The sequence below is a fragment of the Mytilus edulis genome, chromosome 10, assembly GCF_963676685.1.
Source record: "Mytilus edulis chromosome 10, xbMytEdul2.2, whole genome shotgun sequence".
Taxonomy (NCBI): Eukaryota; Metazoa; Mollusca; class Bivalvia; order Mytilida; family Mytilidae; genus Mytilus; species Mytilus edulis.
The window spans coordinates 44,602,211-44,615,534 of NC_092353.1; the positions used below are offsets into that span (position 1 = coordinate 44,602,211).

Here is a 13,324-nt window from a genome sequence, read left to right on the forward strand (position 1 = left end):
TTTTGACTGAAGATGCCTGCAAAAAGCTAGTGAACAAAATCTGATGACTCTTTGCACTTCCAACAATAGTAGGGTGGGTTGGTTCATCTGTCCATTGTAAATCTGTGGACCGTTAAGTCTAGTATTTAAAATTAGTTTGAATGAAGTAGGTTGGCTGTTGTGAATAGTGCAAATATAAGTTAAAGAATACTTTTTATATAAATAAGGCAGTTATTTTTCTCGTTTGAATTGTTTTACATTGTCTTATTGGGGCCTTTTATAGCTGACTATGCGGTATGGGCTTTGCTCATTGTTGAAGGCCGTACGGTGACCTATAGTTGTTAATGTCTGTGTCATTTTGGTCTCTTGTGGACAGTTGTCTCATTGGCAATCATACCACATCTTCTTTTTTATATGTAGACATAAGAAGATGTGGGGATGAGTGCCAATGAGACCAACTCTCCATCCATGTCACAATTTGTGAAAAGTAAACCTGTATAGATCAAAGTACTTCCTTCAACACGGAGCCTTGGTTCAAACCAAACAGCAAATTGAAAAGTGCCCTAAAATGACTAATGTTTAACAATTCAAACAGAAAAAAACTAAGGGTCTAATTTATGTAAAACAAGAATGTGTCCATAGTACATGGATGTCCCACTCACACTTTTCATTTTTGTGGAACCTTTGACTTTTGTCGAAAAAGCGAGACATAACGATCCTACATTCCATCGGCGGCGGCGTCAACAAATATTCACTCTGTGGTTAAAGATTTTGAAATTTTAATATCTTTCATAAACTTACCTGAATTTCTCCCAAACTTGGACAGAAGCTTGTTTGTGATCATAAGATAGTATCCAGAAGTAAATTTTGTAAAAAATAAAATCCTGTTTTTCCGTATTTCACTTATAAATGAACTTAGTTTTTCTGCTGGGATACATTACATTCACTCTGAGGATAAAGTTTCTTAAACTATCCTGGATTTGCATCATACATGTATGTGGCCAGAAGCTTGTTTATGATCATAAGATAGTATCCAGAAGTAAATTTGGTAAAAAAAAAAAGCCAATTTTTCTGTATTTTACGTATAAATGGACTTAGTTTTTCGGCCAGGAAACAATATAAATGAACTTTTTTTTTTAGCCAGTTAACATTACATTCACTCTATAATTAATTTTTTTTTTTAATTTTATTAACTTTCTTAAACTTTCCTGGATTTCTTTAAACTTGGACAGAAGCTTGTTTATGATCAAGTATCTAGAAGGAAATTTGTAAAAATATATTTCCCGTTTTTCCCTATGTTCTTATATATAAACTAAGTTATTCTTCCAGTTATCATTACATACAGTCTGCAGTTAAAGTTCTTAAAAATATTTTAAGTTTCATAAAGAAGGCGAGACACTGGGTTCTGTGGAACCCTTACCTGTTTTCTATGTTCAGTGGACTGTGAAGTTGGGGTAAAAACTGTAATTTGGCATTAAAATTAGAAAGATCATATCAAAGAGAACATGTGTACTAAGTTTCTAGTTGATTGAACTTCAACTTCATCAAATACTACTTTGACCAAAAACACAGTGAGAAAATGCAGCACTCTGAGGCAGGCTTCAACTAGCCCCTAAACAAAAATGTGTACTAGTTCAGCAAAGTGAACTCCACACTAAACTCACAAACATATATATGAACCAAAATTAAATTTATGTATATACAAGACTAACAAGGGCCATAGGCTCCTGACTTGGGACAGGTGCTTAAATGCAGCAGGGTGAAACATTGTTTTATGAGTTCTAAACCCTCCCCTTATACCTCTAGCCAATGTAAAATAATAAAAACACACAGCAATATGTACAGTAAAACTCATCTATAGAGAAGTCTGATGTCAGAATAAGAAGGGACAAAAAGAAACTAAATAAAATGACAATGATACATAAATTAACAAAGAATTACTAGCAGTTACTGACATGCCATCTCCAGACCTCAATTAAACTGATTGAAAGATTTTGCCTTCATCATATAAAAATCATGAAAATAATTTAGCTTGCAGAACCCTGCATTCTAGGTTTCCTAAATATTATAGAAATCTGAACAGTTTAGTCACTTTAAGGCAAACTAACTCAGGATGCTTGTTTTCTAATTTTGAATATATGTATATCTGTATTTGTCTTTTAAGGTTTTATCGTCTATAAGATAAGATAAGATAATATATATTTTAACCAGAGAACATCTTACTATCAGTTGGTCATAGAACACCTTTTGTTACTAACACATGTTATATGGCCTTTTTTGGCATTTTATCAAATCGGCCCTTCGTTGTAATACAGATGCGATATCTTCTTGATGCTTTACCTACAATCACGATTTGTAGTGTAATTGATTTGTTCTGTGGTGTTGTTTTATTTCCTGATGACTTAGGTACCGGTGCAGGGACGGTGGCAAAAATGTCATTACTAGTATCTACACAGTTAGTGAATTTGCGACAAAATTGCTGTTGACTGCATTTGTTACACATAATACCATGTTCAAAAAAGGTTTCGAAAAAATTGTTTGTGTTGTTTTGAAACTTGTATACAATGAGGTAATAATGGCCTCATTTTAAGTTATGTGTATATTACACATGCAGCATTTGGGCTTCATTGCTATATAATAAATTCTTGTGTTATTGGTTATGTACAGGCACCTACATCAGTTTGACGACAGTTGTTCCTTGCATATATGAAATAAATGTAAACATGGAATAGAAAATAAGTCAAGAGTATGGACAGTCATGGGAATGCACACAATAACCGATACATTACTTTCTTTGATAAATTGATATACTAGTATACTATAAAGTCAAAATGAACCAGAGTGACTCTATGAATTAAGCCAACATCCGAAAAAATATATGATAGAAACATTAAAATTTAATGTAACAACACAAAAAATGCAAAAAGATTTGAACCTTATCTTCAAAACAGTCTTTGATTAGTAGTTCTATGCTCTACTGATGGAGCCACAGCAACGCTTGGTTATATTGTCTTATTTAGGAGCTATATCAGTACAATTTAGCGATGTTACAATTTTTTTATTAAAAAGTTTTTTATGTAATAAGGACACACCAGACCAATTTCATTTTTGAGGGAAAAAGTAGTATAAATTACAACAGTCTCAAAAACATAACATTTTTTTGGTTTGAAATGTCCTTCTGGGGGGATTCCCTGTTTTTCCCCATCTAAAATCACCATAAATTCCGCATATTGGACTTTTATCCTTTTTGAGGGTTAAATTAACTATTTATCACACATATCATAATATATGTTAATCGAGATATTGATCAAAAAGCATTTTTATTTTTTATTTTTATAGTAAATTTATTCTGTCGGCACTTTTTGAAATTGGCCCTTCTGTGAAAAAAAATCACGACAAATTGGCCCTACCTCTTTGCTGAAATTTGTGCACAAAACTTAAATACTTAAAAAATATTTGTCAAGTAAAAGTTTTGAATAGCCAGTAAAACTAGAAGTCCTCACTTCCCCAAGGAATTATTAGGGTGAATTTTCCAAGACCAAGGCCAAGTCTCTGCACAAAATCATCAGACTGGAAAAAAATTCGAACTTGATTTGTAACTTGTCATGATTAAACTTTATACCAATTGTCAATTCAATATGTTTAAGCTTGACGAAAAAAAAGTGAGAAAAACTGATTATTTGAGTGGGCCATAACTCTGCAAAAAAAATCATAAGACCAGACCAAAATTCGAACTTGATTTGTAACTAAGTATGGTGCTGAACAATAACAGGAAGAAAATTCAGTCTGCTACACAAAGATGAAGACAGTCAATCAAATATCTGTTCAACAACCCTCCGCATTAAGACAGTTACAACCAGCTGTCAAGATCTGAACAAACTACCATCTTCAGATTTAGGTCAGGACACAACAGACTAAATCAACATCTTTAAAAAGTCCTGAAAGTTGTTCCATCTCCAATGTGTCCTAATGGAAGAACAGAACAGGATATTGCACATCACTTACAGTCATGCAATCTAATTAAAATATTGATCTCTGGTTTCGTTATACTCATATGTAGCATAAAGAAATCAGAGATCAATATTTTAATTAGATTGATAGTCATAAGATCCTTTATGCACTGAGAGAAAGATAAGATATGGCATTCAGAAACACCACTCAAAGAGAATCTATATGAACCAGTGGATGCCCTACCAAAGACCACCAGATTTGCTTAGGAGATTGGTATTCAACTGTAAAGGTGTACGATAAAAAAAACATGATTTATAACTTGTCATGATAAAACTATATACCAATCATCAAATTAATATCTTCAAGCGTGACAAAAAAAAACAAAAAACGGAAAACTGATTATTTGAGTCTGTGTATAAAATCGTCAGACCGAAATAAAATTCGAACTTGGTCTGTGACTGTGTGACCGACAGGCACAGACTGACGGATTACCTAGACCAAACATACATTTAGAATGCTTGTGAACTGTACATGTACTAGCAGTTTTCCACAGACATTGAACTTGTTTTCCTGTTTCATATGCCATGATTGTTATTTTTTTTTTTGTGGTATTGGTCTGTCATGTTCTCATACACTATACGCATGCACTTGTGGAAAAATATACTATATCGTAATGGTTATCTTCTGTTGATTGGTTGATTGTTGGTTGCTTAACGTCCAGTGGCAAATATCAAATTGTTGATGATGAAACATACGAGATAAATGACAAAAGTGGGCAGTGATTGACAAACATGAAATCGCGAATAAGGCAAAAATCGGATTTTTAAAGTTTTATTTCACATTTCGCGTTCTTGCGATTTTTACGATTTTTCTGACGTTTTTATAAATATAAAGACGAAAACGCTAAACAGTCTTATCCGCCGGGTTCCATATCAATCGCATCGAAATAAACTATTTATTACATCTATAGATTACTTTTGTTGAAATCCTAGCATATTGAACATTTCCAATTCAACGGGTTTGTCAGCTGTTAGAGTAATTTAAAACATATGTGTTTGAGACATAAGTGACATTAAGTTAAGATATTAAAGAATGTGTCAATACATGATTTAAATAGAATAAATAAACCATAAAGACTATTTAAAACAAAAGGAGATGCATTCCCCATATGCCTGAGTACTAGATTTGAACTCTGTCAATCCTGAAGTACAGTAACTATTTATATATATATATAGATAAAACATGTGGTTTGAGTGCCAATGAGACTACTCGATCTCAAAACAAGTTATAAACATAGTAAAAAGTAAACCACTATATCACAAGATTTCTAGCAAATATTTAGAATAATACTTCCAGGTTTCAAAGTAGAATGCAAACACACCCAGGTTTTAAAGTAGAATGAAAACACATCCAGGTTTCAATTATATGGGATGTATCCTTCACGTGATACGGGTAACATACGGCAAAATCCGGTAGTCACATGTGCTTTTCCTCAATACACCGTACTCATTGTCACATTGTGTCCTATAAATTCCCTCTAGAAGTTGAAATTTTAAGTCCGTTCCGATTTCGCTCTCTCCCTCTATATATATATATATATATAGAGGGAGATATAAGTTGTCTGTGGTTCAAACATAATCTATAGATAGGATCCGGCAATTCTGATCTGAATGATTTGGTAAATGTGTTTTCCGCTTCACAAAACTGAAAAAACATCAACTCTTATTGGAATAGGAAACGTGCCACTTGGAATGATTTTTTTTTATGATTCCGTGAAAAGTACCACGTTCATTCGTTAAAAACTATGACCTTGAACAGGAAATTATCTTCCTATAAATGTACCAACTAAATCAATTACGAACATCAAATAAAAGGTGGACTTCGTACATGTACACCCAAAGAACTTGGAGGACTGTAAGATCCGGAATATCAATCCCTTTTATCTTGACCTTTATGTGTGTAAATTAATCATATCTTACAAACAATTTAATCATTCAATACTTTATTAATTCATAAATTACTTTGAAAATTCCCTACACATATTATAGACTATATACGGTTTACTTCGTAACCCGGAAGGAGTGTAAGATTTATAAATGTAGTATGTTGGGGATTTTCAATATTTGTTAGTAGTAGAATAAATTTTAAAAAACATGGTTAAAAGAGGTAAAATTAATTTTCACTGATCAAAAGAAAGGTAATTTTATCATTATGCTTATTTTCCTTTTTGTTTAATGTTTCAAATATGTCATTTTACATTTTTCACTTAGTAAGAAAAGATAAACAAATTCATTCATTGTTACAAATGCACCAATCAAAATTGTGACATGTATATTTTGAACTATTTAAATTGAAGCAAACATTTCTAAATTTTAGAACGCAATTAGTAAACGACTGATAGAGATAAACAGAATTACTTTTTGATATACGCCATAAACCCACCAGATTCCAAATCGGACGTAAATTTCTTGTTTATATGTAAGTTTTACTAAGAATCTGTTGCTTTTTGTATACCTAGTATAGTCAATAACACTACAGACAGACCCAGTCAGACAAAATCAACTACAATCGACTAATCTCTAAACATTTCCATATAAAGTATGTGTACGTTGGAGATACCAATTCTGGCTTTTATTATGGAGTATGTATTAATCCTCAATAAAAATGTTCCCTTATTTGTCCACAATTTCCTAAATTAGTTTTCTTCTTATTATAAAGGATCTATTTTTTATTACCTATAAATGATGACTTGTTTGAGAATAAAAAGTGGATCTAAATTGGATACTGTATTTGGTCTTTGTTGCTTGTAATTAACCATCTGACAATATATGTCCAGCATGAAAAAAAAGTCTGTCCATACATGGTGAACACTATAAAGATATCCGTCAGTTTACCACATTTTCAATTTGAAATCAAATGAAAATAAAAATAAATTCACGAAAAATAAAAAAATAAAAGAACATTTGGACCCTGAAATTGAAAGAAATATAAAGAATAGAGAAAAGTGACCTAACCGTTTCTAATTAATACAGAAATGAAGGACCCACCCAGATCGTCAAGGTTTATATAGTATACAGGGGTATTAAATACGCGAGGTCTCTTATAACACAATATGGGATTTATAAGGAATCTCTAAAATCTCAGAAGGATTAAAGCAATAACTAGGGAGGTAAAACCTACTAAATAAAGATAACCAATGAAAGAATTGTCCCTCGGATCAAAAACACGACAACTGGTATTTTTGAGGATTGGAAGAAATACCAAAATGTTATCTCACCTTGATTGTAACACTCAAAATTTAACCGTTTTTAAAATTAAAAACAGGTTATAATTTCCAGACAGATATGACAACTTCGTGGTGTGGATATAGGTTAATTAAGAGTGTTAATTAAGAGTGTTAATTGATGCGATGTTACCATTGATTGACTGTCCTTGTCCATTCAGTTTTGTCATGTTGAATGATTTCCTTCAAAAAATGTTCAGGTCAACATACTAGGTTTAGAGTTTGAAACACGATATAGACGCTTGTGTATGCCCGTTGATGACAATCCTCTATGACTTTGACGCTTTTCCATCTAGGGTGATGGCCTTTTCAGATATTCTTTATACATGTATACAAATATTGAATATCTAATGCTAAGTAAGAAATGCTGTTCTGTGTTAAAAACATTTTCGACCTTTGACGGGAGAGGGGTATGCCCCCTTTAACCACATACGGTACGATATATTGCACAACATGTATACACAATGTCAACCCAAAAGCAAAGGAATCAGTCATTACTAAAAGAAAAAATGGAACAAAAAGTGTACTTATTAAACTTCTAGTATGTCAGTAGTCAACATAAACTAAACGTTATCTTAAAGGATATGTACTATCTATTCGAACCAACTGGCAACGACAGTATAATATGTCGAAGTTGTGATATATATTTTTGAGCTTGACTGCATCATAAAAAATGCGTCTTTAATAAATTACAAGTGTGGACACAAATCGGTGTGGATTGTATTTTTTTTTTATTGGTGTTAGTATTTGACAGTGTTTTGTCCACTTAGTTTATGTATTTGTTGTGCCCCACCAGATGTTTTCTCTTTCTGATCCCTTTCTATGTTTCCCACATAGCGCCATACACTAAACTATGTCCACAATGACAGCCATTTTGGACAGATATTCAGCAAAAGCTTAAAATTAGAAAAGTGCACGGTTCAACATTAACCCTTTTAAACATAAAATGTATGATTTGTCCCAAAGAGACAACCACGTGTATAAATTACCAGATTCTGATGTTTCAACTGAGGTGTTCCGTAATATTTTTTAGCACTAAAGAATTAACACAAGCACTTCTAAATTTTAATTTCAAATTAATGGAACTTTTTTTATCCAGACCACCAAACTCATTTACTCTTGTTGATGATTTTACTAATGGTAACTTCCTGGTTATGACGTTTATTAATGGTAGTTTCCATGTGATAATCTTTAGTTATGATAGTTTCTTGTTTATGATTACAGATGATGGGAGCTTCAAGCAAATGCACTTTGTAGCTCACCTGCCCCGAAGGGCCAAGTGAGCTTTTCTCATCACTTTGCGTCCGTCGTCTGTCGTCGTTAACTTTTACAAAAATCTTCTCCTCTGAAACTACTGGGCCAAATTAATCCAAACTTGGCCACAATCATCATTAGGGTATCTAATTTAAAAAAATGTGTCCGGTGACCCAGCCAAACAACCAAGATGGCCGCCATCGCTAAAAATAGAACATAGGGGTAAAATGTAAATTTTGGCTTATATCTCTGAAACCTAAGCATTTAGAGCAAATCTGAAAGGGTAAAATTGTTTATCAAATGAAGATATATCTGCCATGAAATTTTCAGATGAATCGGACAACCCGTTGTTGGGTTGCTGCCCCTAAATTGGTAATTAATTTTGTCGTTTTGGGTTATTATCTTGAATATTATTATAGATAGATATAAACTGTAAACAGCAATAATGTTCAGCAAAGTAAGATCTACAAATAAGTCATCCAGTTGAACCCTTAAGGAGTTATTGCCCTTTATAGTCAATTTTAAACAATTTCTTTGTAAATTTTAGTTATCTTTTACAAAAATATTCTCCTCAGAAACTACTAAGACAAATTTAACCAAACTCGTCCACAACCATCATTAGGGTATCTAGTTTAACAAATATGTCCGATGACCCCGGTCGCGAACCAAGATGGCTGACATGGCTAAAAATAGTACATAGAGTTAAATGCAGTTTTTGGCTCATAGATCTCTGAAACCAAAGCATTTTGAGCAAATCTCTTGGGAATTAAATTCTTCATTAGGTCAAGATCTATCTGCTCTGAAATTTTAAGACCAATAGGGCGATTTGTTGTTGGGAAGCTGCCCCTGAATTGGTAATTTTAAGAACATTTTGCAGCTTTTTAGTGTTTTCTGTGAATATTATCATAGATAGAGATAAACTGTAAACAGCAATAATGTAGAGGAAAGTAAGAGCTTCAAATAAGTCAACATAACCAAAGTGGTCAATTGACCCCTTAAGGAGTAATTGCCCTTTATAGTAAATTTTTAATAATTTTCATAAATTTTGTAAATTTTTGTAAATTTTTACAATATTTTTTTCCCCTTTCACTTCTGGGCTAAGTTCATTATAGGTAGAGATAATTGTAAGCAGCAAGATTGTTCAGTAAAGTAAGATCTACAAATGCATCACCAACACCAAAACACAATTTTGTCATGAATCCTTCTGTGTCCTTTGATTAATATGCACATAGACCAAGGTAAGCGACACAGGATCTTTAGAGCCTCTAGTTTAAATATAACTGGGTGCTGATTGTTAATAAACTCGATTGATAGTTGTTTCTTGCTAATTTTCAGTACTGACACTTACTTCGGTCATTTTGTTGAATGCTGTTCTCACATACTTGAGTGTTTTTGTTCTTTGTTTTTCTCACTTACGGAAACTTACTCCAGTGCTTTTTTTGTTGCTGTTCTTACTTACTGACACTGACTTCAGAACGCTTGCTATTTACTTTTATCACAGACACCTACTTCAGTGCTTTTTATTACTGTTTTAACTAACACGTACTTGAGTGCTTGTGTTTATTGCTATTCTCACTGACACTTACTTCAGTGTTTTATGGACCCCTGTTCTCACTGGCACGTACTTTGGTGCTTTTGTTGATTTTTTTTTTCACTGACACTTACTTCAGTGTTTTTGGATTGCTGTCATCACTGACACTTACTTCAGTGTTTTTTTATTGCTGTCATCACTGACACTTACTTCAGTGCTTTTGTTGATTGCTGTTCTCCCTGTGACACTTACTTCAGTGCTTTAGTTGATTGCTGTTCTCACTGACACTTACTTGTGTTGATTGCTGTTCTCACTGACACTTACTTCAGTGCTTTTGTTGATTGCTGTCCTAACTGACACTTATCTCCGTGCTTTTGTTGATTGCTGTTGTCACTGACACTTACTTCAGTGCTTTTGTTGATTGCTGTTGTCACTGACACTTACTTCAGTGATTGGTTGATTGCTGTTGTCACTGACACTTACTTGAGTGATTTGTTGATTGCTGTTCTCACTGACATTTACTTCAGTGCTTTTGTTGTATGCTGTTCTCACGGACACTTACTTCAGTGCTTTTGTTGATTGCTGTTCTCACGGACACTTACTTGTGTTGATTGCTTTTCTCACTGACAATTATTTCAGTGCTTTTGTTGATTGCTGTTCTCACGGACACTTACTTCAGTGCTTTTGTTGATTGCTTTTCTCACGGACACTTACTTGTGTTGATTGCTTTTCTCACTGACAATTACTTCAGTGCTTTTGTTGATTGCTTTTCTCACGGACACTTACTTCAGTGCTTTTGTTGATGCTGTTCTCACGGACACTTACTTGTGTTGATTGCTGTTCTCACTGACACTTACTTGTGTTGATTGCTGTTCTCACAGACACTTACTTCAGTGCTTTTATTGATTGCTGTTCTCACTGACACTTACTTGTGTTGATTGCTGTTCTCACGGACACTTACTTGTGTTGATTGCTGTTCTCACAGACACTTACTTCAGTGCTTTTGTTGATTGCTGTTCTCACTGACACTTACTTCAGTGCTTTTGTTGATTGCTGTTCTCACGGACACTTACTTGTCTTGATTGCTGTTCTCACTGACACTAACTTCTGTGATTTTATTGATAGCTGTTTTCACTGAAATTACTTCAGTGTTTTGGTTCATTGCTGTTCTCATTGACTTATTTCAGTGCTTTTATTGACTGCTGTTCTCGCTGATTCTTCAGTGGATTTTTTTTTATTGCTGTTCCTATTTACTGGCACTTACTTTCAGTGTCTAGTTAGTTGTCATTTCTTTTGACAGCAATATTTTCTTTAAAAAAGAAATAACAGCTTCAATACTTTTGTGAATTATAACACCCAATTCCTGACAATGAAGATTTCTTTCATGTGCTTAGTTATTGATAAAATACAGCAATTTTTATACGACCTTAAAAATTGAAATTTTTTTGGTCGTATATTGGAATGAAGTTGGCGTCGTCGTCCGAAGACATTTGGTTTTCGCACTCTAACTTTAGTATAAGTAAATAGAAATCTTTGAAATTTAAACACAAGGTTTATGACCACAAAAGGAAGGTTGGGATTGATTTTCGGAGTTTTGGTCCCAACAGTTTAGGAATTAGGGGCCAAAAGGGTCCAAAATTAAACTTCGTTTGATTTCATCAAAAAATTAATCATTGGGGTTCTTTGATATGCCAAATCTAACCGTGTATTTAGATTCTTAATATTGGGTCCTGTTTTCAAATTGGTCTACATTAAGGTCCAAAGGGTCCAAAATTAAACTTACTTTGATTTTACCAAAAATTGAATTCTTGGGGTTCTTTGATATGCTGAATCTAAACATGAACTTAGATTTTTGATTATGGGCCCAGTTTTCAAGTTGGACCAAAATTAAACTTTGTTTGATTTCAACAAAAATTGAATATATGGGGTTCTTCAATATGCTGAATCTAACCATGTATTTAGATTTTTAATATTTGGGCCCGGTTATCAAATTGGTCCACATTGAGGTCTCAAGGGTCTAAAATTGAACATTATTTGATTTCATTAAAAATTGAATTTTTGGGGGGTCTATGATATGCTGAATCTAACCATGTATTTAGATTTTGGATATTGGATCATAATAGGTAAATGTTCAATTTAAATTTTTTAAGTATTTAAGTTTAAGTTCTTAGACCACATTCATTCTGTGTCAGAAACCTCTGTTGTGTCAATTATTTAATCACAATCCAAATTCAGAGCTGTATAAAGCTTAAATGTTGTGTCCATACTTGACCCAACTGTTCAGGGTTTGACCTCTGCGGTCATATAAAGCTGTGCCCTGGTTCCATTTGTAAAGGGGCATTACTCTAGTACAGTAAAAGTTATGTCAACCAAATTCATACTGAGTTGTGTTTAGTGGTAATAAGTATTATGTGTATGTTTCCTAACATTTTGTTGAGAAAAACTTAAGGTTAAGGAATGGAAACCAATTTTGGGACATACAGATTTACAGTTGGACAAGGGTAAAACTCAAAGCCCAGTTTTAGCCCACTCCTTAAAAAGGACAAAATGAAGTGCATGTTAAGTGACTGGATAACTTTTTTGTCTTTAATTATTTTACTGAAATCAGTCTTAGTTCTATAATGCTAATGTTTCTATTTAATAAAGTGACCTTCAACTATTTAAATAAAATAAATAGTGTGAAGAATATACTCTTTCCTTTCAGGATTTTCATTACAGAAGGTTTCGTTCTAATGAGGAAGCTGTTTATAACCTTACATTTTAATAATAATGTTGAAGTCATTGAAAATTTGATGGTTGTCATCATTTCTTAGTACGGTATTTTAAACTGAGGAAATGTTAATGCCTCTGGTGACAAAGGGTGTACATGGTCCCATTCACTGTATTCTCAATCCCAACCTTTTTTGCTATGACATCACATGATTTTGTAATCTACATATCCAATTTGGATCTAAAACTGCTTCCCTTTTCAGAGTATTGGAGCTCAACTTCAGTTAATGTGGAGCTTTTCCTCCTTATTTTCATTTTCCTGTTAAACTTTATTGATATTACTTATCTTTTTCTGTCTTTTTGGTCAAGCTTTTGTTTTGTCTTTCATCAGGGATATTTTTTATTGCAGTTCAGTGTCCTTTTCAAAGAAAAACTCAAGATCATTTTTATTTTCTGCAACAAGGATTTGTTACCATTGTTTCCGAAATTTAAAGTACTGTAATTCAGTAATTATTGTGATGTTTTTATTATTGCGAAAAATGCGACAGAATTTTCTCCATATCGCAAAAATTAAAATCTTGTTTTAGTCTTAAATGACAAAATTGCAATAATAAATG

General features: G+C 33.1%; 1 protein-coding gene across 4 annotated transcripts in view; it reads left to right on the plus strand.

Moving 5' to 3' along the window:
- The first annotated feature begins 5,923 nt into the window (after window positions 1-5,923).
- Window positions 5,924-13,324, plus strand: part of LOC139491263 (tumor necrosis factor alpha-induced protein 3-like) — a 36,680-nt gene continuing 29,279 nt past the window's right edge. The window contains exons 1-2 of one of the 4 annotated variants that reach the window (XM_071278795.1): window positions 5,950-6,127; window positions 6,307-6,408. The gene's annotated coding sequence lies outside the window, so the exon portion shown is untranslated. Of the gene's footprint in view, window positions 6,128-6,306; window positions 6,409-13,324 lie in introns of all 4 variants that reach the window. The other 3 variants (XM_071278796.1, XM_071278797.1, XM_071278801.1) reach the window with 3 other exon arrangements.